The 21,072-nt window shown below is 39.6% G+C and overlaps 1 protein-coding gene across 1 annotated transcript in view; it reads left to right on the top strand.

The window, feature by feature from the left end:
- The first annotated feature begins 251 nt into the window (after positions 1-251).
- LOC124216101 (uncharacterized) overlaps positions 252-21,072 on the top strand; it is a 138,286-nt gene continuing 117,465 nt past the window's right edge. The window contains exon 1 of the mRNA XM_069135137.1: positions 252-440. The gene's annotated coding sequence lies outside the window, so the exon portion shown is untranslated. The remainder of the gene's footprint in view (positions 441-21,072) is intronic.

Genomic DNA, 21,072 nt, shown 5'->3' with positions numbered 1-21,072 from the left:
CGAAGAGCCGGGATGCCGGAAGGCATCCGAGACGCATTAACTAGCCGGCGAATAGGCGAACGCCGAACGAGACGTGACGCGACGTCGGGACTCCGGGTGTGCTAAATAACGCCTTTCCTTGCCTTGGTGTATCGGCAACCGACTCTTTAAGGTCACCGCGAATACCTACCTGCAACGAGAGTCTCCGACCGACTCTGACATCCGCGCGAGGAGCTTCAGTCCTCCGTTGCTCCTTAAACGATCGACTCGCACGCGAGAACGCGCAGAACGCTGGAAAACCGGCGCGCAACGATTTCAGGAGTGATCGAGGGTGTTGTGTCGTGTTCGCGTTGACCTTTCGCGCTCTGTGTCTACCAAGGTGAAACCAAGTGATATTCCCTGTCTCATGGAGCGTTGAGCATCCGGTGGTCTACTACTACTACTACGACTCACATCTCTAGGTGAGTAGTAAAAATATTCAACGAGATTCGCATCTTACTAACAATTTTTCGACACCGTTTCTGTGCCTGCGAGAATCAAATAACTGATCTTTGATCTTATTTTCTGTCGTCGTCTGACTGTGTTACGTACTTCATGGTTTAATTGGACGGATGTTTTCAAACTCGAAGAAAATTTTATTCTGGCTCGTATCTGGAAGGCACGTTGACTTGAAACATTCGTCGACGAAAAAATTTGGGTTAAGAGTAAAAAAGATGCGGTATACAAAGTATTGTGATGAATTTCGTCTGGACGGGCTTGAATTTGGACGCGAAAATTATTTCAAATATTAGATGCACAGTTTGGCGTCGAATTATGCAGGAATAGGCTGGTTTTCTTTTCTTTTATTTTCTTTTACCGTGTACAGCGTAATACTGACAATGAATCAGATTTATGTATGCATACTAATACCGAGGAACGTTATGATACAATTCTCTGGAAGTCTGGAAGATTTTGAAGTAGCATGAATGAGTAATTTATTCATGAAACTGGATACTTATATTACTGTATTCTCCGCTTTAGAATTTACGTAGTCTTCTATCGCTGTCATGTCATTTCACCGTGTTAACAGTGCCAGTGGAAGTTGAATCTGACTAATGAGGAAAGTACAGAAACAGACTCGCGTTGTAATTTGCTTTTGCGAAATTTCGTTTCCTATACTTGTCATGTGAAAATACGCCATGCTAATTAAAGCTCAGGCCTTCTGGTATCCGTTCAAGTATTTTGAACACGGGTAATTGACGAGTAAATTATTCAAACGAAAATAAAAATATGTTTACCAGCTTTGAGCGAGCTCATAGATTTTTTCAACGTTTCGAGTTCAAAAATTTTGGTATAGCTAATAGATAAATAAACGAAGCATCTCGTCGACACTTGTAAATTGTTTACCTAAAATACAAAATTTTTGAATCAGCTATCGCTCTGATTATGGCATTTCTTCCATACCATTTCTCCTCTTCTTGGTGTGAAAAATGTACAGTCGCGTCGGAGCTCGAAAATGTGCGACTCGAAATGCCCTCTTTGATGCGGTCAAAATTGAAGTTAGTTAAACGTAGCGTACGCCATTTAGGTCAACGAATCTGATCTGCATAGGAAACAGAAATTGAAGAGAAGCAATCCGTCTACGTCCCTGCCGATGTAACGCTGCTGAAGAAATGAACGAATTGATTGATCGAACCATTCTCACAGTATCACTACTGTACACTTCAATCTCCGATGATCGATGGATCGGGAATAAAAATTCTCGTTCGCGTTAAGTGGTTCAGTTTCGCGTGCATCAAAAACTGCATACGCAGATCTTTAATTGCAGAATACAGATGACCAAGTATCAAAACGCAGAAGCGAGTTCTCAGCACTGGAGTTATTTTTATCGACGATAATGTAGTTGTATATATGGTGCAATCGGTCATTGCGAGGTACGAGTTCAATGTTATCGCGGGATTCGCTTTCTCGGTACTGCGAATAAAGTATAACTGTATGTAAGAGCCTGCTGTTATCTGCTTCGCAAACGCATTCTTTGTCACTCGATATCGGACTATCTTCCACGCTCATGTTCAACACACACGCATCTGTTCGCCGCACGAGACTCCGAAAGTACGCTCGATTATATATTTCGGCCGAGTCGCTAATTAACGAGACACTCTCACCTGCTTCCTAATTAATTGGATCGCCGTTTCGAGTCTCGAACTTTAATTCAATCGGTAAATCCGATTCAAATTTCCAGATTGGAGCAAACCTTTTTTACCGCTCTCCCTCTCGCCGTAAATTTATTTTACGAACGAATATTCAATTCCGACCAAAACGCGAAAGATCTTAGCGATGTATAAATCTTTTACGAAATTATTTACCCGCAGGGTTAACGTGTAATACGAAAATGGACCGGGATTATAAATTTCTCCACAAACTGAAATGAATCATTTATAATTTGAAGAAATTTTTTTACACCCCAGAATTAGGTATGCAAAATGACAAATTTCTAGGTAGAAAAATTAAAAAGTTTCTTAATCACCACTTGACAAATAGTTGACCCAAACAGGATAATTCATTTCTGTTTCTCAGATTCCTTGTTTCTGACAGTCGTTAAAACTGTTACTTTTTTGAATTACCAATTTAATGTTTTTCCGAAGGCAGAAACAAAGTTTTTCCGCATCATGAGGTAAAATATTCAGATCATTGTTCGTAAGTTACGTCACAAAATCAATAATAACGTTCCATCGGCAATGACGATAGGATTAAGATACGTTACATGGACTTCTTTGAAGCTGGTCAAAGCTGCCGAGAATCTATGTTAGATACGCGATCTTGTCATATCGACCGTTAATATTCGTCAGGATTAGGCCGACGCTGCACGTGGTTTACAGACGTTTGAGGGATTCGGAGCATTTTTTCCTCTCCCTCTGTTGGTCGTATTTTTTATTTCACCCCTCTTTTCGGAGCTTGCTGCTTTATATTTACATTTATCGCCCATCTCACGTTAAACCAGGACAAATAAAACACGTCGTCCCTTTCTCCCTTATACCTACATTACATGTTATAAAATGCGCCTCGCATGCTCGAAATAATTACTTGTACTTCCGAGAGTAGTTCGTTCTTGTGTTTAAAGAGATAAAGTTTTAAGAGATAGGTAAAAATCAGACTATAACCATCCACTGTTCCTATTGGATGAAAATTCCTTAGAAACCGTTAGGGTGAAATACTTGACAATTTTTAGCCTCGAATCGATTGAAAAATCGTTTTCAAATTATACTCAAACATCAAAATTGAACCCGACTGGAAATTGTTTTTAGTTGGTCAGAGATGGTGCAGAAATCGGTTTGACATTAATATCGATACGATTGAAAAATGACTAAAAATATGGTAAACTTAACGTCAGTTCCGAAGCGAATGAATCGACGTTTCGAAAAAACATACAAAAAAAAATGAAACAAAAAAGCACTGTCGTACTTTTTTTTAGATCGGTCGTTTAATCGAGGGTGACCGAATCCCGTTACAAGTTCGCGTGACCAGAAAGCGTCAGCAGTGCCGGAGGGTACGGAATTTAAATTCAAACATAAACGCGTCGCATCAGCGAAAGGAGCCGAGCGCGATATCTGGGCATGGTGGTACTTTTAATTAATTAGATAATTAAGCCCCGTCTACTTTTATACCTACCTGGAAGTTCGCGCTGCACTCCCAGTCTGTAATTATTGTTAATGCTGCTAGCCAACGACGCGATTATTACTCCGAGCGGAGAATTGTATTAACGCCGTCTTTTGTCAAATCGCAAATTACAAAAGCACGATTAAGTTTGTACCGTATTTCAAGATTTTATCACGGTTTTCAATATGACGAAGCATTTTCAACAGCGTTTTCACGCGACGAATTACGGCAAGAAAAAAAGATAAATTTTATACCATGATTTTGTTGTTAAAATTTTACAGTTTACAGTTGTCTTGTTTTTCGTTATCTAATCGTTGCTAAGTAGGCAAAGCAATTGATACAGTTATTGAAACAGCAGGTGAAAACAGTTTGTCAAATGTATCTTTAATTTGGATGACCAAAAGTTCACGTCCGTAATTGTTTGCTGTATATTACAAAAATCTCGACGAGGATATTGCGACATTCACAAACGAGTCAAGAACCGTGATAATTTATTTATACACAGACATAAATCGCGATTAGCAAACCGAAGAAACCGTTTGTAACATCGGTGCTTATTTTTATTCAATGTTTATTACTTCCTCTCGCCACGTGGTTTCCTCCATTTTCGACCTCTCAGAAGTGCAGAGTGTGTATAAACATCCAGCGCAATATTTGCAGGTGTTTAAACGCAGCTTTATCTGTGTCAACGTTATGCTAAACAGACCGGCTTACTTGCCAAATTCAAATGGATTCCATGCAAAGATTCAAGTAACTTCATTCTCTTGATAGATTCCAAAATTGAATCTTGCAGCGACGATATATCATCATGTTTAAAAATTCACTCTGCGAAAGTCTTTCCATAATTTACAATGGAATCATTTGGCATTTGTTTGGCAACAAATTTGGCCGGAATGTACCAATGCACATGCTAACATAAGTACTGTATACATATACGAGACACGCGGTTCTTTCCGAACCGTAAGAGGACTAACAATAATGAGTAATGAGACGATTAGCGACGTTGGAATGACACTTGCCTTCTTACACACTCGACTTGACGACACGGATCGCTGCACGTGTCAATTTCCGCGAATATAATACGACGCAGTCCGATGTGGCAGAAGCTCGTCGTTCAATCCTGGTATGTGGGAATCTAATTCTGATTAGTTGACGCCTGACACGACATGGAAATCCGATCAACGGTTTTAATTACGTTACCTTGTTTGAACGAAGAGCTGAACTCGAATTTCGAATACCAGACAGACAGATCCTGCAACGCAGGTTCAACGTTGCTTCCCGCATTCATATTGGGGTGCTGAAATTTCCTCTGGGAAATAAAAATGGTCAGGATTTAGATCGAGGTGATTGAAAAATCAAGGCAATACGCGCAACTCAATGCACGGATATCTTCATCGACTAGAACAAGAAACGTCGTGACTCCGATGGACTGCAAGGCGTGTGGATGAAATGTAAATTCAACTGCAGCAGGAAAAGGGTGGAGGAGGAACAGTGCAGATATACAACGAGTGTTCGTATTCGTTTGTGAACCACGTTCTCCCCTCCATTCGTGTCTAAATTTAAAACCCGTCTACGTTATCTCGTCTCGCATCGCGTACCAACGGGATACTACCGAATGCTGATTGTGTTAAGGCACGCGTCCTTTTGTGCCGGACGCGATTCAGGCGCACACATGCTTCTCTAAACCCGTCAGTTCTATCGATGTTCTAGGTAATCCATTATCTACTCGCGCCAAGCCATGAACTCTGACCGAAACTGCGAATGCTGAACGAGCCTGGATGATAAGGGGAAAAGGTGGAAAATGTTCGTCCCCTTCACTGTCGTCATAATTGCAACGATCGATCCTCGCATTCGTCGATGGATGGAATTTTTTAGAGAATTTATTCGACAATAGGATCACACTCAGGACGACGAAGGATGAGATTCAAATTCTACATGCATTCGTCTGTTAATCCATATGTACAAATCGAGAGGAACGTTGTTGGTTTTCAAAATTGCCCAGCAACCAATCTCGTTACATAATTTTCTATACGAGTAACCGAAGCGTTTCAAACGACTTGACGCCGTTTGATCAGCGTCTTGACAAACAATTCCCAGAGGATTTTCAAGCCTGTATAAATAAATTCAACGATATGGAAATTATGTACAAGAAGTAAAGGGCGGGAAGTAGAGCGCAAAGGCCAATCATTATATGCTAATAAATCGTGAGATTTCTCAAATATTGAAAACTACTGGGCACAATGGAATGTTTATGCAGTCGTGTTCGAATTTACGCGAAGAAATCAGAAATACAAGCTCACTTTGTCAAATGAAAATTCAATTCTACCGCATCTTACTTGACCTTTAGACCACATTTCCAAGGATTGAATCACGATTAGGTACTTTCCTCGAACGATGGGAGCTGGTTCTAATTTCTAATCGTTATTAAGACGGACACGTTCACTCCTAAACGCTTTCAGCTCGTCGTTCCGCACCACGCCTACAATGAAGAAGCCGCGACCGTGAGGTGACTAACCGCCAAATTTAAACGCACAGCTCACCTCGAGCGAGTCTGATAAAGGGCTTGTTGTGAAAAGCAGTTGTAGTTGGGTGCCACGTATGAATTGTTCCGAGTGAGTATAAGCAATCACCGCAGTATATGTATAGCAAAGGCGTGGCGGTCATCTGTTCCAACTACGTTGACAGTTGACACTTGGCGTCTGTAGGTACTTCTTGGAAAGAAATGCGCCGCTCCCTACTTTTCAACTTTTCGTTGCAGTACTTGTGTCGTTTGTTTTCTTTCTTTCCTTCCTTCCTTCTATTGCTTTAATCTTCTTGTATTTTTAGGACTCTCTCCTTCTCTCAGATCGTATATCCGCCCTGTTCCATTCCGTTCATAAGCTATACACATAAAGCAAACCTTATTCCCGTGCAGTTTAGAACTTGAAGTAATCGTTCAATTATTGCTGTCCAAATTGTTGTTTGTTTTTCATCAAGATTCGATCCTTCGTTATTGAAGGTGTGAAAATAATCCATTATGAATGTATATCTTGATCCTCATCGATGAATCGAACCTCCGTGGAGTCGAGAGATTGATACGTTTTCCTAATACAGTCTGAGTAGATAAACCAACAAGTTGAACAGCGCGATGAATTTATGCGTAGATGTACACGAGACGAAATGGGTGGATTAAAACATCCAGGCGGTAGACTTGCAGGCTGAACTTACATACTGGTACCTAATAGAAATCTTGACCACGCTGCGGATTTCCATCACTTACTTTGTCCAGATCAATGTCGAGAACTGAATAGCTTTGACAGCCACTGCTGAAGCAGCATGCGGTACAGGGAATTTAATTTGATACTGGTCGGTGAACAAAACGCCAAAAATGGTTATACGAGATCGTGCAGAGTTTACGGAGAATTGCCTTCTTTTTTTTTTTAATACCTTGACACAAAGTTGATAAATGGGACGTACTCCGCACCTACGCCATTCTTGCCGTCCCGATACGGCCGTCCTTCATCCCACGATTATTATACCCTGGGCGTAAAATTACCGGTAATTACTCTATTGTTTATCGGTTTTCCTCTAACGATCAGTGGACACCTCTAATTAGCTTGTCATCGCTCTTTCGAATATCGATTCGACTCGGCATCAACCTTGGTTAAAGTTCCTCTCCCTCGGAGGGCTTCGATCCTTTCAACCAGACGTGACACGAGCTACGAGGATCATCTCAATTCACTCCGTAGTTATCCAAAAACTAGGCAAGTTTGCTGGATTTTATGCGCGCTTCAAAAATGTAATGTTCAATTTCTCATCAGTGGAAGACAAATTATGCAATTCGGTTGAAAGAAGGTCCGATATCGGACGAGGCGTCTTCGAATCCCAAGGTCTCGAAGGTAATTCACCATAGCTGGAGACGTCTACGCATGTCGATACGAGTAGTCAGAGATACCGACCCTTAAGATCGCCCAAGAAGCCTTGGGAATTGAAGCAGAGTCGAAACGTTAGATGAATACCTACGCCTCAATCCCATCGGACAATGTAAACCTGTTCCTCTCGTCTCTCCTCTTCTCTACTATTGTCTAACCGAACGTGAAGAAGCACCGAACGTTAATAATAACGTAGCGAGTCAGAATGTCTTATCGAACAGAGAGAACAATCCCTCTTCTGTGTCATTAGAAAAACAGCTTCCGGTACCTTGTTACAGACGTAGACCGGAAACGAGTGTATTATTCACCGGTGCCGTTAGCCTCTATTATGCACCTATCGTGAATAATTTATTACCCAAAAATTAATTTGAATTCAACCCCAAGCGAGATAATGCATGACCGATATTGTGAAACTTGAGTACCACGTTTTCCCCTTGAATGAAATCTCTTCGTAGAAAGTTCACGTCATTCTTGCAACGATGTGTTTTCGGAAAAGTTGCGAGGTGCGCACCAGAATTACATACTGAAAGCGACACCGGTCAACTGTATTCTTTGAAAATACAGTCCTTGGTTGTCTATTCCGTTGGATCGACCATACCTGGGGTATTCGAATCATAATCGGTTGCTTGTTCGAAAATATAATAAGGTGGGCTGTTTTTATCACACCTAAGCTTTCCACGGGTCAAGAACTGCAAATCTTCCGGATGAATTTGTATCGCCCGAAACATTAGTAGTGACGAAAATTTCTCGGAGAGTTGTCAGCGGTGTCTTGTCGGAATATGATGGGAACCTTCACCTTGTACGAGCAGAAATCTCGAGGGTGGGTGTTCACGATACCCTCTTAAACTAAACCACGATTTAATGTCTCGAAACACAGCGAACGGTTGACTCGAAAAAACTCACCACCTGCTCGCAGACATTTAAAAGTTGTAAGCGTGTTCCGTATATGTATACATATTGAAAACATCGGTACAGCTGGAAAACGCGTTTAGGTGGGTACTTCGAGCACTCGGTAAACGTCTAATTGTGGAACCGCTAACGTGACTCGGAACTCTTGGCCTTGGGTAATCGAAACTTGAACTTGGTGAGAAGGTTTCACAGTTTGCAGTTGCGAGTTCTGGCTCCTCTGACGGTGGTGCGAAAATCGGGGAATAAGATTTTCCCCGCCTTCTTGTCTTTGGTTGTAGAACAAGCAGCTCGCTGCCAGACTCTTTGGTCCTTTTGCGGTGCGCCAACCTACCGTACATGGTTCGGGGCAGAGGGGAACGTTCTAAATCAGGACGTCTGCAGGTGGAATATTTAAAAACAGGTTGAGAAATACTGCGGCGCCAGTGTCAACCGCTGCATGGCGCCGTCGCAGCATCTCCTCGGGTGTACTGCATAATGTCGAACAGTCGGATACACGCACACTTCTTAACCCATCTACCGTACGTACGTAGGTATAATGTACCTCACCCTGAAAGGACTCGACGGTGAAAGTATCTGGCAACCAGCGTCGCGTTTACTTGTCCGAGTCACTCTATCACATGGTGCTGGAGTGCTTTTATTCCGGGTATATAACGGAGCACTCGCTTTACCTGTTTTGGAGCAATCGCTGATACCCATCAATATATGCATCTCCCGATTACCGACGTAGAATCAAGAATACACTGTAGAAAAAAATGCGACCTGTAGTTCTTTAGATTACGAAAATCGGGGATAATCTGTCATCGTCTGATGCTGAAATTTCGAATCGATTGTAAAAGTTGTTTCGTGTGGTTAGTAGTCTACAATAATCGATTTTGGTCATTTTTGCAACCAACGTTCTTTCCGGTGTACAAATGACGAATTCATTGTCTTGTGTTATTGATTACTTTGGAAACTGATTGAATTTATGTACAACAAATTTGCGAAAAAATTACTCGCGATAACTGACAGTTGTAACGATGGTCGGAAGGAGTAAAAATCACGTTTGGTAATATTATACGTTACATACAAACTGATGATGCGTTAATTAGAACGTAAAGAACTCGGTAAAATATGTTGTCAAATGAGTCTGAAATCTTGAGTTAACTTCAGCAAACGTAATTCATTTCGACTTAGCTCGACGTTAGTAACTTTGGTATATGAAATTTAAAGATTTTACGAAACTTGGAAAATGTTGAAGAGGTTTCATCGGTTTCAACGGTATTCATGGATTTTCGTCATATTTTGTAGAGTTGAATGATAATTCTACGTAGACGAAAAGTTTTTCTTACAGCATGTGAATGGTATTTTTTTTTTTTTTTTTTTTCAGAATGACAAATTCTTCGTAACCAGAATTTCCGCGTTATACGTTCTCTCACAAAAAATCAATGATTGTAAAAAAGCTCTTCCTACAAGACCCGAGATTTCTAGTAGATTTCACAAATTTTTAGGGATTTTATTATTTATTATTGGTGGCATTAATTTACAATTGTTCGCCCCAATTTCATGAATCCTAATCACACCTCACGAAGTTCGCATCTCAGTATACACGGTACACAAACAAGATTGACGCAACGAAAATTTTGTGAAGCTGGTTGAAAAATCCGCCTATGGTATGAATTTCCGAATGAACCATTCCGCGTTAAAGAGAATTTTTTTTACTCTTCTATGAGAAAAAAGCGTTCCATCTTGGCCATGCAAACATTGTACGACAGTGTCATACGGCCTGGAGAAAAAAGTGGGCATGTATGTGTGGCAAAAGCGCGTGTATATTTCTGCGAGGCACAGCTGAGCCACACGACCAGTCTATTACCTGCTCGCTCGTGAAAGCATCGGGATCCTTTGACTTCTTCTTCTCTTCTCGTAAAGAAGCTGCGGCGAACAAAACTGTGCATCAAGTTCCGGTCTCACGTGTAGAATGTAGGTATTCGCGTTAAAGGCTAAGAAAAGGGAGTCGAGTTGAGGTTTTCTGAAATTTCCAGCTCATTTTGCAGTAATAAAATCAAATTGCTACGAGTGACTTTTTTGAAAACAAACAATTAACCAGATACTTGGATACGAACCTTGGGTATCAGAAAATTCAGATCATCCTCGTGTCTTCTGATTTATCAGTAAAAGGTATCGTAGATTTTTAAAAGTAAAATCCAAGCTTGTCGGATTCGCGAAATGAATGTTCCAGAACAGAAAATCCGGTGATTCGGGTCAAGGCAGAGGCAATTTGTTCGACTTGGACAAATGGGGTGTTGGAAAATGTTTCGGAAATAAATAAGAAAGCAGAATGTTGATACAAGAAGCGACAGAAATCCGTTGATCCTTATCGGATCGGGTAAGTTATAAAGCTTGCGCAATTTAGCAAGGACGGAATGTGTTGTCACAAGGTACAAACTGCACGCCGTGCGTATATACGCCGCGATAAATTTCATGAATTACTACGAGACGTATGTAAGTTCAGGACACGCGGGTTCTCTCGTATAACTGAATTTATGTATACGAAGGCCATCGATAATTGCAGAGCTCCGCTTGTAACGCACTCGTACTTGTAGGTATTTCACGTACGCATTAATCCTTTTCTTAAATGATGTTTAACCAGAACCGATTTCACCCCGTGCATCTTGCGCTGTTAAAAAACAAGTCGGGTTTAACACCACTTAAAGTTATTACCTCCGTGGATCGTCACCTGAAATTTCGTGTTCCACTCGCTCGTCGTTGAGTAATAACGTTGATACGTTACTGTTTCAAGTCAGAGAAAATACGTAGAATTATCGGCACTTTTTTTTCTACTCAATAAGCTAAATTACAGTACTGAGTATTTTAATGGATCACAAAACATGAAATAGAAGCAGTAATATTGCGCACACTCTAACTTTTACAATATTTCATTTTGCAAAGTGCTGTGTAATTATATCGAAAACATTCTACCTCAACTGAGAGTTTTAGCATCAATTTGGCGGATAGTTTTAACCTGGTCAAACACACCGGAATCTCTGTTTTTTTTCGAATTCAAGTATTTCGGGTATAGATACTCTAAATTCGTAAATCTGCATATTGTGAAAGCAGAAATAATTCCAGAACTTTGTAGAATTTCAAATGCATTCACCGAATTATATGGTTTATAAAAATTTTAATTGTTCGGTGAATTGTATGAAATTTTTTTTAAAGCTCTTCATTAAACTGCACCGCAGAAATGTAATGTCATACGATTTTGATAATTTCAGTATAAAAAATGTAACAAGTGCTCAATTTCCAACTAAAGAAACAGAAAAGAAAAAAAAAAAACAAGAATCATCTAAGAACACATTTTCTCAATAAGACTAATTATGTTGATACGAAATTTTTGGCCAAAGATAGCCTCAAAGTCATCAAATTCATATAATCAGAATACGAATCGCATGATAAATTCATATTTATGGATTTCGTATATTGAATTTCCAGTTTTCTTTAAATCGATCGAGTTTCACAGGTTCGGCTTAAAACTGTGAAAAAACAATCGTTATGATGGTTTAATTCAACTAACCGTGGGAAAAAACTTTCGACAAACATATTGCGGAACCAGGCGTGTATAATTCCTGCATTCTCATTAATTTCCGAGGCACAAGAAAATCCTCGACATTGTTCGATGACGTTGCAGCGACAAACAGCTAACCGCCCGTCGTCGCATAATTTCCCTGTGTGCATACGGGCTATTCCGCGTCAACCGGATCAGTCATCTCTCAGATATTTTTTTAATTTGGCATGTGGATTGTGTGGGACGAGTTAGATTTTTGTGCCAAAGCGCGAATCTCATAATGCAAAATTCGATTTTTTATTAACAATAACAAATTAGACTCCCATTTTTTTCAAAAATTCATAACTTCGGCAAAAAATTAGATACAATATATTTTTTTTTTTCAAATTACGCGGAAAGCTCCATAGAATTTAAAAAAAAATACGAAATGGTAAAAACAAGTTGTTATCAATTGTTTATTTAACAATTAATTTTTCAAAGATTTTCAAAACAGTGACTGACACGATCAAAAAATTTTTTTAAAATTCTGACATGTTCCTTGAACTGTACTACAACCTGTGAATTAATTCCAGAGGGGTGTTTTTCTTCGTTTTCGAGTAAAAAATCATTAAAGGTGTCGATGCGCATGAAATTGCGGCCCGCCGAGTCTCTACGTAATGGCGGGCGGCCGGTTGCCGTCCACCGCTACACCGCGGTGGCGTCGCAGCGTTATTTTAGAGTCATTTTCACGATGTAGGACATGATTGAAGAATCTGAAAAAAATACTGTACCTTCACAAGGCCTGCTCAAAGCGATAAGTGAAGTTTCAAGAATGTGTTTTTATTTTAAAATAAGTAGCAAGTTATGTAATTATTATCATTTATGTGCACTCTCATGGTGTGTAACCGTTATTTTGAATCTCTGTAATAAAAAAACGGTGAAAAACACATTCCTGAAACTTCACTTATCGCTTTGAGCAGGCCTTGTGAAGGTACAGTATTTTTTTCAGATTCTTCAATCATGTCCTACATCGTGAAAATGACTCTAAAATAACGCTGCGACGCCACCGCGGTGTAGCGGTGGACGGCAACCGGCCGCCCGCCATTACGTAGAGACTCGGCGGGCCGCAATTTCATGCGCATCGACACCTTTAATGATTTTTTACTCGAAAACGAAGAAAAACACCCCTCTGGAATTAATTCACAGGTTGTAGTACAGTTCAAGGAACATGTCAGAATTTTAAAAAAATTTTTTGATCGTGTCAGTCACTGTTTTGAAAATCTTTGAAAAATTAATTGTTAAATAAACAATTGATAACAACTTGTTTTTACCATTTCGTATTTTTTTTTAAATTCTATGGAGCTTTCCGCGTAATTTGAAAAAAAAAAATATATTGTATCTAATTTTTTGCCGAAGTTATGAATTTTTGAAAAAAATGGGAGTCTAATTTGTTATTGTTAATAAAAAATCGAATTTTGCATTATGAGATTCGCGCTTTGGCACAAAAATCTAACTCGTCCCACACAATCCACATGCCAAATTAAAAAAATATCTGAGAGATGACTGATCCGGTTGACGCGGAATAGCCCATACCTGTCGTGAAATATCGACCCGAGGCTGCTGCTTCTCACGTGTTTAGCCACACCTGTATCGGGCGTATCGTTGAACGCTGTGCAACAGCCGGTAAATTTACATCGTATAATCTCTGCAATAATGGATGTTTTACTATCGTGGAAATTACCGGTTGCCCTGCACGTGCTGCGGCTACTCGCTAACGATCTACCATCGAGATCTCGTACAGCCATTCATTCCGACTTCGCGCCATCGCTCTCCTGAAATTGTACAAAGGTGTTATTAAAAATTGCCTACAAATCAACGCCGTTAATGTTCCAGACTGCGATTGTGTCTTAGGATGACAGAAATTAAACTAGCATCTCTGCCTGAAGGTTTACCTACTTTCGACCTCGCCTTTTGAACGCCCTTTAATTTCTGAGCATAAAGTAAAAGCTACTTCCTAAACGCAATTTTATTCAATCGACATACGTTTTGTCTAAGAATTTTTATTCGATTTTAATCAACTCAAGGATCCTTTTCAACGATTTCTCGACTTTTATTTTCACATGTTTTTGTATCGCTGTCACTCGTAGACAAGTAATATTTACGTTCGGTATTAGTATTTATTCAACTTCCGTGAATATCTATGAATAGCCTTAAACCAAACGGAATATGTTACAAAATAGAAGGGAAAATGAACGCAACTGAATTTAAGCCTGCCTGCCAAGATCGTTTTAAATGTATTTTTTTCACGTTTAAACAGTTCATATCAAAGATTAATTACAGCGTGCTCGTGACTTTTACGGACGTTCTTTCGAATCTCGATAACTTACGAAGTTATTAAACACTATACGATCATATTTTACGCAATTTGTGCTACGTGTAAAAACAGCTTGCAGACACCTAATTCGATCCATTGATTCGTCAGATTGGCACCGAGAAACTTTCGATCAACATTGCCCTGTACGCCTAAATTAATCGCATCGAAGATCGTATCGTCGAAATGACTAAAGCACAGCTTCGTGAAGTGAGAATAAATTTCAGTAATAAATCAATTGATCGAGGCGATATCGCTGTGCATATGTTGAAGACCGAAAAAAAGAAAAAGTCTTTCTTCAAGAACCTAGAATACATTTCAAGTAAAATATTCGTGAACCCGAGCATAGAATGGATTACATAAATAAAGAGCTGCTTCGCTCGTATTCATAAATTTGTATCGCAAGTGCGAGTAATTGGTTCGATTAAAGATCGTTACGATGTTTATAACCGCGTCCGATACGTAAACCACTTTATCTAAATTTGTTATCTGTATTAATGCTAAACAGGACTCGCATTGAATCCCGTTGAGAGGTGAAAGCAATTTTGATCGATTGACAGTCTTGGCGCCCGCTTGATCCTTCGGCTCGAAAACCTGATCAGCTATGTGGTCTGCTAGTTGCATGGGTATAATGGATTGTAGCCCAACCCAAACTGATTGTGAGTTCAGAAACAACTTAGGTATACGTGAAAAACGTTGAGTGTAATAATTGACTCCGATTAATGAGCTGTGCCCGATCATCGATTAATTCTCAATCCTATAAGGATATCATTTATTTACAGAGGTATATATATCGATTTTTATGCCTCGTTGGGACAATTCAAATTGAACGCAGCAAACACACATCCGATACATGACAATGAGCTTTTATCAGAGTTTCGTCGGCTACTGTTAGAAATAAACAAGCTTTGTACCATATATAAGTTGCTAAATAATGATCATTCTCGTCACGCTTTTGGCATAGCTAGTAACGAAAAAAAATCTAATGGAGGGATTTTAGTGCAACGTGAGAAGTTGAATTCGAATTGGTGAAGCAAAGAAGAAACGATTGTAAACGCGAAATTCTATTTACTTGGGTAAAGTGTAATTATACAATTGGATTTATTTGGATCTTGAAATTTCTTCGAATAAGTCCATTTGTGATTTCACTTGACGGAACAAATTACTTTCGACTGTCAAGTGACTGTTTAAATAATTCATACTTCGACTTTATGCATTACAATAGATGTTCAGATTCTAAATCTAAAAATCGCTAAATTTTCTTGATTCGCGATATCTAAATTATTTAATACATTCGATTAAGGCTGATCGAGATTGTTCGCAAGCTTTATTCAGGACGAAATGACAAGTATTTATCACATGGTAAATTCCGGTGCACTGGCAATAAAAGTCCGTAAAAGAATAAAAGCATTGCGTTAATCTTTCGAACCGTAGAACCAATTTACCGACCCTATAAAAAGAAACGAGGTGAAAACTTTGGATCACTTGCAAGATATTTTTCCCTCTAATTTCGAAATCAATTGTAGCGTATGTATAACAGATTCTGAACTGAGTCACGCGTGGGAACAGATTTCTTCAATTAAGTCCACCTTTAGGCTACTCGGTAATTACAATACGAAAGTTTTAAGGGTCCGGTAAAACGGTTCGAGATCGAAAAGCCAGTGGCGTTGTCACCTCGTTACGACATAATTCATCCGCAGTGAAACCGAATCCTTGCGAGCTTCAGCACGGATTCCCACATAAATCGGGATCATAGGAAGGAGGTTTGAACCGGTTATTTAACCGTCAGCAGATACAATTACAAGAAGAGGCATGAATATTGAGTCCCGCATGGCTGCGGACGGCTGTTCCGCCTCTCGGTGCCATCGATCCTTCCTCCGTATCGCTTCGCTGACTTGATAAAACAGCGGCTCCTCCGAGTCGATGAGAAAGGATCCTGAGCTTCATCCTGCCCTTCGGCTCTTTGAACTTCCTTCTCTTTTTACGCATCGTTGTAATATGCGCTTGTTGTCCGAGTAATACGTCGATAATATTAAAAAACGCCGTATGGCGTTTATTATAAAAGTTGTTTTTCATTTCATTTTTTACTCAGCTTTCGCACGGCGTAACGTAATTAATGTCTCACAGCACGCACGACGTTTTCCGTACCTTTGGATACGCGTGATTCAGTGGAAACGATCAGCCGATTGCCATGCACGCGCCATCTTGCCTTGGCCAAATGATCGTGATTTCATACTTTCGTTAATTTTATTTTTCTCTTCGCTTATTGAATTTTTAATATTTGATAAAATCTGAGGGCGAAACTATACGCAGTACACTAGCTGGGCAATACCAATTGTCTCGTGAAGGGTAGCTAAATATTCACATGTTTGATAAATTGACAAAATGCATTACTGGAAAAGTAAAATTCCACTGTAGTTATTACGGTCACTCTACTTTCCAACTTATCTTCTTTCTTTCTTTTACCAAAAGGAACTTTAACCGACTCGGAGAACGATAAGCCAAAAGCTGTGCAAAAGACGATAACGTAATACTCGAAAACTCAATTAACCCCAATCAAGGTATAATTTGGTGCGACTTTACCGTGGTGATTTTTCTGCAATAAATTTACTGATATGAAAATTTATCAATCGGCAAATCGTTGGGGAATATTAATCGATAGCGTAGTGTCTAATATATCATATCTCTTGAACCCTTCTCGACGACGCTTCGACGTGAATCAAAGATACACAGATTATTTATGCACTCAATTTTTCGCGCATTTTTTCGGTCATTTCATTGCAACTTTTGACTTACAGAAACCTTTTATCATCCGTATTGCGAACAAGTTCGCGGACACTTTTTGCATCCGTCACGGAAAAAGTTTTTCCCGCATACTCTTGAGTGCCGTGTTTTTGAACTTTGAAAACCGATATTTTTCGAATACCGCGTCGATATGGAAAGTTTTGAGACAGGCGTTGACATCAGTCAAGCTTTTCACTACACAGCTGGTAGAAGAGTCTCAAACTTCTTCACCTCAGGACAGAAAATCGAATCCTTCGTGCTCAATTTTCGCGCTGTTATTTACGAACATTGACGAATAACAACAAACAAAAATTTTTCTACGCAATAGAGAAACCTGTTCCTGATTTCCTGTGGCAAACTTCTTACGCGACACATCAATTCTGGTTCCTTGTTTCTTCTCGGATTAGATTTGGTCTGGACACAATTGAATTTCAGCCTGACCTTAACGACCGAGCATCTTTTCGAGGGCTTCGTTCATCGGTCGATTTCTAACGAAGTTTCCCGCTATCCATAGACAGACCCGACGATACTTCAGGCTTGCATATTTAAATTACTCCGTCTCTGAGTGGTTAATTAATGCAGGGGTATGGAAAAAAGTAACGAGCGATTGGCTGAAACTAATTATTGCGATATAAAACATTGCGATACTAGGAATACGCAGCGTGAACTTGGCGAGGTTGAAAGCTTCCTAAAGTAGCAAACCACCCTCAACACCGACTCCGCTAATCTGGGCGCGCCATCTTTCTTCGAGATGTTCGTATAGCGATGAATCCAAGCTTCTTAAAGAGGAGGAGAAGAAGAACAGACTGCTGGGCCAAGGGTCGATAGTGCTTGGATGTGCCTATTACACACCGATTCACGTCCTACTCCAACCTGGTTGGCTTGGAAGGAACACAACATTGCAGGCTGCTGGTGTGTATAGGACTTTGTCCTGTAGAGGAAGGGAAGCTTGCTTCGGTGCCTCATGTTTGCAAGTGTGCAGACTTACTAACTATGCGCGAGAATTGAATACACGTACCCCTGACGAGCGGCTGTCTGCAAGTCAACTCGTCAAAACTTGACGGTGTGCTTTTTGCGTGCGAGGAAAAGATTGAAGAAAGTCAGATTGTAATACACGTGTGCCTTTACTGCTGTATTGGATTTCAAGCGATACGTATTTAAAGATTTTGCATAATACAATGCTGTTATGAGTGATTTACTGAGAAATTTAGCAAATGTGTCTGTTCTAAAATTGAAAATCGGGAAGTCCGGCTTTCGTAGAAACGTTACTTCATAAAGAAATCTTTCGTCGAATCATTCTTTCGTACCCTTATCCCTTGCAGCTTGAATTTTATGTCAATAGAGCCGGTTTTATCATCTCTTGCTGTAATCGTTGCAATTTCGAAGACGAATGAATTTTTAAAACGAAGAAGAAAAATAATTGATGGAAAGTTCGAATTTTTCTATAGGAAAATCGTCATACTTCAAACGATTTCATAGGAATTTTAAAAAACGTTTTGATGAAACCTGAAACATTACATGATGTAAAAATTAATGAGATCCTATGATTTCAAGATTCTAAAAAAGTAATTTTCATTATACATATATCATGAAATATATGATATATTTTTCATCTTCTGATGCGCCTGTTAATATAACATTATACATTATAATAATTATAATTGTGTCACGTATAATGTTACATCATCCAACGCATCGGAAGATGAAAAATGATAACTGAAATGATATTGAAGCACCAAGAATAAAAAACAGAAGCAAACCATATCAATTGATCCTGGAATGCGCTGGCTTATGGATTATACAGAGTTGACGTGACTCGGCTAATGCATGGGCTTGGCATGACTTGCTTATTACACTTTTACTACATCCGTTCAGCGATACCTCGAGAAATCAACCCCTCAGGCAGTATACCTGGTTCCTTATTAAACCCACAGTTCGGCACTTTCCCGCACATATTTTTGCCTCGAAAGATGAAGGAATTGACAATTTTACGGTTTGAAGCTAAATTCAGGTGATTGGTTCGAAATTTGGATGAAAATTGTACGTTGGGAAAATAAAGTATGCCGAATAATGGTGAAACGAAATATCATCCGTATCTCAAGATGGCGGTGAAGTAATTTCGATGCTTTGTGGTGGAAAATAGAGTTCATCCAGATTAAAGGATGAGCATTAAACCAACTTCTGAACAGCAACTCAGAGGAATTACGAGAATCTTAACAATGACGGACTCGACGCAATTACGAAGTTTTTATGGCTAACTTTATCCTCTCACAAGTAGTATGAAATTTTTTCTTTGGCACGTTCAGTTAGCTTATAACTTTGGAGAAAATATTTCTCATCCTTCTCTTCAATGCTGGCCTTTGTATTCGTTTAAGATCATGAAAAAATCTCAAAGGCGTGCCAAGTGAGCGACATCGTCACGAATTACGCGGGCGTCGCAAGAATCGTCAGAAAGAAAAAGAAAGAAAGCAAGACGATGCGTTTGAAGTACAGCGATTTTAGAGAATCATTTTCACGGGACTTTGATTTCGTGGGAAACAAGGAGAAGAAGTTTACAACACCACGATATTTCTCTTTTTTCTTTTTTCTCTAGATGCAAGTCAGTTACGGAAGTTCGTTCGAGAGTTGGGCGTTAATGGGATGAAATTTGACGGAAAAGAGTCGATTGATAAAAAAGATAGGGGTGCGTCAAAAGACGGTAATTGACAACGATCGTCCTTCTCTTGTCTTGAGGACTTATTGGCTTCGGATGAAAGTGATGAAGAGATTATGCACTAGTGTGCGTGAAAAGGTGAATCGCACACCGAAATTTTCGCTGTCAAGTATTAACGCACTTTAAGCGCAATCCTGTTTCGCACTCGTGAAAGTTTCGCAATACGAAAAGCGGCTTATGCAAGTTTCGTTTCATTATTTTCACTAATCCTCACAGCTATAGCCACCCGTCGCATTCCACCTGGACGAGAAAACTTCGTAAACTGTTTTAAGAAGATTACTCAAGCTTTCTTTACCGTCAATCTTACATTGCTTCGTAAGTTAACTTTCGGTAGTATGCATATTACACCATTCTTGAAGCGAATATTTTTAGGTGAAATACGGGCGACGATTGGGCGAATGATTTGATCATTTTTTTTCAATCTATAAAATTCAAACCGAAACGATTCATCCGCATGAATATTTGCGGAATAAATGTTTGCGACTTTATAAAGCTCGAGGATAAAAAGACCGTTGAAGTATCTCAGCTTACTGAAGAGGACAGCTCCAGCAAGAATGAAAATGCAGGAAAACAGAAGAAACAGCGAAGGTCCCGGCATCGCGTTTCTGGTAGAATTGCAGAATTTAATCTCGAAGTTTCCGAAGTGGAAGCTCTGGCTTATACAGCTTATATGGCGCAAGTCATCCGCTACGCCATTGTACCAGTGAAGAAATAATCCCGTGATTACGACCCTCGTGAAACAGTGGCGTCAACAACCGAATCGATTTCTGATAACCAATTTTTCACGCAACAAACGGTTCGTTTCTGCGGAATGATCGAAGGCCGATTGCTTTTTGAATAGCCTTTCAAAGTCTCATTGCACACTGAAACATGGAGAGAAATTTCTGGTTACAGTTACCCTAGAGTTCTTAAATATTTTCATTTTTTACGTTCACCGAATAATAAGGTTCCATATAAAAAATGAAAATCAATTTTATAGCTGCAACCGTAAAATCTATCATGTGTCACTGTTCTTTTTGGTAATGCACACTCGTTTTATACTTTCTCGGATAAGCTATTCCGACAATTCAATTTTGATTCGACAAGAAATTCATGCTAAGGCTTCGTTAAATTGAAACAATGTCATCAATCAACCAAAAAGTTCAACCTTTCATCAACCAGAAAATGTAGCATTGACAATCCATCGTCGCACCAAATTCTAACAACATTCACATCGTTGTTGTATCGACACGCATTTTGCCACAATTTT

Source organism: Neodiprion pinetum, chromosome 4, assembly GCF_021155775.2.
Source record: "Neodiprion pinetum isolate iyNeoPine1 chromosome 4, iyNeoPine1.2, whole genome shotgun sequence".
NCBI lineage: Eukaryota > Metazoa > Arthropoda > Insecta > Hymenoptera > Diprionidae > Neodiprion > Neodiprion pinetum.
The sequence above is the reverse complement of the archived record's forward strand: the minus strand, read 5'-3'. Positions and strand labels throughout refer to the sequence as shown.